Genomic DNA, 5,363 nt, shown 5'->3' on the forward strand with positions numbered 1-5,363 from the left:
CTCTATTGGAAAAATAATGGATTACTTTTTACTAGACCTAATATAATAATACTTTATTCTATACATATTGCTACTATTTTTGAAGCATTCTTGCCAAAATCCACGGCAATAGGAGACGTGGGTGGTTTTTGGGAGTTCACCCCTCAGCGTGAAAATAAATTTACTACTTCCAAATTACATTTCTTTACACCAGGAAAAAGTTATAAACAATTGTCTCTCGTGAAAATTGGATGTTGTTTCGCTCTCGATTTCGCGAACACTCAACATTAAGATGGGTGCGCCGAGCGCACGAACTTTCGTGATAAATGATAAAATGCATATGAGCAAATCGTCCGAAACGTTGTGTTCGTTATGGCGTACGCGTTTTCCAAATTGTAACGACGAAGGTATGCACTAGTTGTTCGTTCGTTCCGCATACGTTCAGCTTTACATACAGACGCATTGTTGTCTTCGGGCGCATCGTCGGCAGCGGATACGCCTTCATCTCGCGCATGATAAATCGATTAAAATACGAAGGCTGGTGGCAACGAGCGACAGGTAATTAAACCGGGCATAACGACGATCCGTTAAGTGCCGTCAATTAAGCCGTCCGCCGTTGTCCGACGACGACAGAAACGATCGCGTCCGCCGGTGTTTCTATCTCTCTCTCTCTCCCTCCTGCTTCGTCCCTTTCCTACTACTTCCTCTCTTCGAAGTCCCGCGAGACTTTACCGCCCTCATTAACTCAACGCGCCCCTCGAGCTCCCTCGTCTATCGCCGCGATCCCTCAACGATGATAACTTGACGCGATAAAGATTACGAATTTCTTAACGCTGTGGCTGCAAGAGGGAACGGGAGGGACGAATCGGAAGATCGAGAGAAAACAAAACTCTTTAGGTGTAGATAATTCGTAAATACGTGTAGCTCACCATTGTTGCTAATTTAACGGATCCTGGTCTAGAGCGCCCAGTAATGAGGTAAATTTAGGTTCTTTTTTTTTTTTTAGAAAATTATAATTCCGGGCAAACTGAAGTTTTAGGGATATTTTTATAAACATTTAATTAAAAAATATAGATTTTCTCGAAATATTTCGTAAATATTTGGCCGAGTTATGAGAGACGTTGTGTTATCTTGTTTTCTCGTTGATATTGTAGCGCCCGTCCGAGTGAAACATAAATATGAAGTATATTGCTATTTGTTATTAGTATCTCTTCAGCGTGAACATCGCTCCGAATAAAAAGTTATAAAATAACTTGTTTGGAAAGATAGATGCGATTTTCCCTCATATTTTCGACACTTCTTCGCAAAGAAATCGTTTATTAACTTTTTATTGGTATTGCAGGTTCACTACAGTGATATAAGTTATTTTAAATTATCTACGAGGTCTGTTCAAAAAGTATCGCGAATTTTGAATTTCCGCGGGTTATGTATATTCGATTTTCCATTTTTTTGTGGCGTTATGTTGGTACTCATGTCCCTCACTTATGCCGACAAGTTCGGCCATTTTGAATATTCAGTTTATCTTTGACAGCTGTTTTGCTTGGACGTGTTTTGGCTCGTCTTCGATTTTTGCCTATTCCAAAAAATGGATCAAAGAATCTGTATCAAATTTTGTGTGAAAAACAAAATTAAGTGCACGGACGCATTCCGAATGTTGACTGTGGCATATGGTGAAGCTACCTTGGACCGAAGCAACGTTTATCAGTGGTACAAAATGTTCTCAGAGGGCCGAGAAGATGTGAACGACGGAGAGCGTGCCGGACGCCCGAGCACGTCAACAACAGACGAAAGCATTGATGAAGTGAAGAAAATAGTATTGGCCAATCGTCGAATCACCGTTAGAGAAGTTGCTGAGGACCTAAACATATCGATTGGCTCGTGCCATTCGATTTTTACTAATGATTTGGGCATGAGACGGGTCGCCGCGAAATTCGTACCAACGCCCCTGCTCACACATCGTTGCTTGTGCGCGAATTTTTGGCCAAAAACAACACACTAATGATGCCGCAGCCACCGTATTCCCCAGACCTGNATGGGGATTACTTTGAAGGAGACAAAATAGATATTCATGAATAAATAATTTTTGAAAAAACACAATATTTGCGATACTTTTACCTTACACGCATAACGCAAAGTTGAAAATTGCAAAAGCAATTCTAATTATAATGGTAGGATCATAATGATTCAAACTAGTTTCAACCTTACGTTTACATATGAGAGACTTAAAATTGTATAATAATAAGAAGTTTCAATCTAGGAAATGGTACACCATACATGACGCCGGCTGTATCCATTAACGTACTTAATAATAAAAATTGATAGAGATAAGATGAGAAAGAAAATCCTACGCGCACGAACGATCGCAAATCAAGCGGCAATCTCTCTCTCTCTCTCTCTCTCTCTCTGGCTCGGTGAATTTTTCGCCGGAAATGTTCGCGCTATTAATAAAAACGGCGCCTATTCGCGGCGCACATATTTCCCCGCGCATTCCGCTAATAAAGACGAGTGCGCGGAGTTGCGCCCTTTCGTCACCGCGGAAACTTTCCTAATAGGAGACCGCAACACGGCACGACACGGCGCGCTTGAGCGAGCTGAGCGTCGGTCGTCTCTCACTCTCTCACGCGACGTAAATCGCCTTAAAAGGGCATCTAGCCGTACTCATGCACGCGTGCACCGGGGGTTCAGTCGAGCGCGAGAGAGAGAGAGAGAGAGAGAGCATTCGCCCGTCTGCTCGCCCTCCTTGGAATTTCGCGGAGTTCCTTCGCGCGTTCGCACGTCACACTCTATCGTCGGATCTGCGCATTAATAACCCTCCGACCGTACGCCTCGCCAAAGGGGGAGAATATACGTTCCCCGTGAGCGCGATCTGGATGCGAAAGATGCGAGGAGTCGGGGATATATCTGAATATCGCATCGCACGCGAACGAAGAACAGGAGGAGACTTGCGGGAGAGGGGAAGAAGGAGGGACAAAAAGTGCGCTCGTTAACTCGCATTATCGAGCGCGAAAGGTCGCGCGCCGCATAACGCCAGCCTGGTGCATAATGCATTATGCGGAATTTCGGTCGACGAGCTAATTGGATAAACCGAATCGCACCTTTGAACGACGCTGAGCGTACGCCCGAACGATCCCGTGCGACAACCACACGTAAATACATCCAATTATTGCGAATTGGTATTACGCATGTGCCACGATGTGCCTTAGTGCGAGCCGCTCCGGCGACGGAGAAAAAGAAGGAAACGCATTTGTCAAGTGCGCGGAGAGGGAGAAAGAGAGAGACTTCGAGTATATCTCACCGTCGACTATATCAGCACTCGTTAACGAAGATTTGGGATGAATGGCACATTGCTTTTTGAGATTTACAGCGTCACCAAGTATGTACAAAGGAGCAGAAAAGAAAACGCCGTACAATCGGCCTCACGTATACTATACTATTCTCTAGATGGAAAATCACTTTTCTAATTGTAACGCTTTAGACCTTACGTGTGTGTTTGTGCAAGGCTGGAAATCGTGCAGTTTTCGATCTAGTGTGCAGGTTAACAAAGGTCGCAACACTTCTTTTTACGAGTTTCACAAGGTAAGTGTATCTCCTGAGAATTACTAAAAAAAAGTTCTACTGGACACGGGATTGCTCATCGGAAAAAAGTGTCGCAATCTTTAATCTGCTAACTCTGTGTGTGTGTGTATGTACGCAGCGCTGCCATCAAGTCACTGAAACGGAACGCAAAACTGGAATAATGACGTCCTCTTGACGGAAAAGGTGATAAAAAATAACTTTTTTTTTTCAAATTCCGAGAATAACTAAAGCCTTCTAAGCAAAAAGTAACACTTACTTTTGCCTTACCAGGTTAATCTCTGAATAACTTAACATATAGCGAGTTCTTTCATAATACGGTTTGGAAATTCATAACAAGACCAAGAACATAAACAATACAAGTACGCTTTCGCATCATTTTATTAAACGAAATGAATAGTATATTTTATTAAATAAAAAAATAAACTTTAGTCAAATGGACCGATGCCAAGTGAGCGAGCGGCAATCGGCAGCGGACAAGACGGCAAAAATCTACATGAAAATCCTATTGGGTGAGTGCAGAAGTTCGTGCGGAGGTGCAATAGATGGCGTTAGAAGCGGCGTAAAGTTTTGTCATTAATACCGCCATCTCCGTAAGACATATCGTTGGAAAGGTGACGTATGCAGCGTTCATTTCAAACAAAAGAATTTGTGTAGATACGAACTGCTTCGAGAAAGATTACTTTCAAAATGAGTGTCGAAAAGGTGCATTTACGGCATGTTATGCTTTACGAGTTTCGGAAAGGAATAAACGTTGCAGCAGCCGTAAAAAACATTCAAGAGATTTATCAAGATCAAGCACCAGCTAAACGAACTGTGGAAAAATGGTTTGCGAAATTTCGCCGCGGACAGTTTAACCTTGAAGACGAGCCACGCTCGACCTTCAGACATTGATGACGATGTTGTGCGAACTTTAGTTCAGAATACTCCGCGAATTTCAACAGAGGAAGTTGCTATAGCACTTAAGGTTGACCGATCAACCGCTTTTCGGCGTTTAAAAAAAATCGGTTTCGATTTGAAGCTCGATGTATGGGTGCCCCATTTAATGACGGAGAGGAACAAAATCCAGCGAGTTTCTGCTGCCGTTTTTTTACTCGGGCGGCTCAAAAACGAGCCGTTTTTGGATCGATTAGTGACGGGCGATGAGAAATGGGTCCTGTACAACAATGTTCAGCGCAAACGCACATGGAAACAGGCAGGTGAGCATGGTGAAGCAATGGCAAAGGCCGGTTTACACCCGATGAAGGTGATGCTCTGTGTTTGGTGGGATTGCAAGGGCATAATTTATTTTGAGTTTCTCCCCGCTGGTCAAACGATTGATTCGGACAAGTACTGTCGCCAATTAACCAATCTGAATCGAGAAATCAAACAGAAACGTCCGATTTTGTCAAATCGCAAGGGCGTAGTCTTTCACCACGACAACGCAAGACCACACGTTTCGAGACAGACGCTGCGCAAACTGAACAGCCTGCAATGGGATGTCCTAACTCATCCACCGTATTCTCCTGATATCGCACCTTCTGATTATCACTTGTTCCGGTCATTGCAAAATCATTTAAATGGAAAAAAAATTGACTCTTTGGATGCCTTAAAAAACGTCGTGTCTTCGTTCTTCGAATCTAAACCGCGCAGTTTTTATGATCGGGGCATCCGTATGCTGCCAGAACGTTGGAAAAAGATTATAGACAACGATGGAGAATATATCATTGATTGAATAAAGAACTTTGTTTGCCTAATCACTGTCTGACTTTTACTCACAAACTCCGCATGCACTTTTGCACTCACGCAATATATTTTACAAATTTAACAGT

The sequence above is a fragment of the Dinoponera quadriceps genome, unplaced genomic scaffold (genome assembly GCF_001313825.1).
Source record: "Dinoponera quadriceps isolate SergipeBrazil2010 unplaced genomic scaffold, ASM131382v1 scaffold1788, whole genome shotgun sequence".
Lineage (NCBI taxonomy): Eukaryota > Metazoa > Arthropoda > Insecta > Hymenoptera > Formicidae > Dinoponera > Dinoponera quadriceps.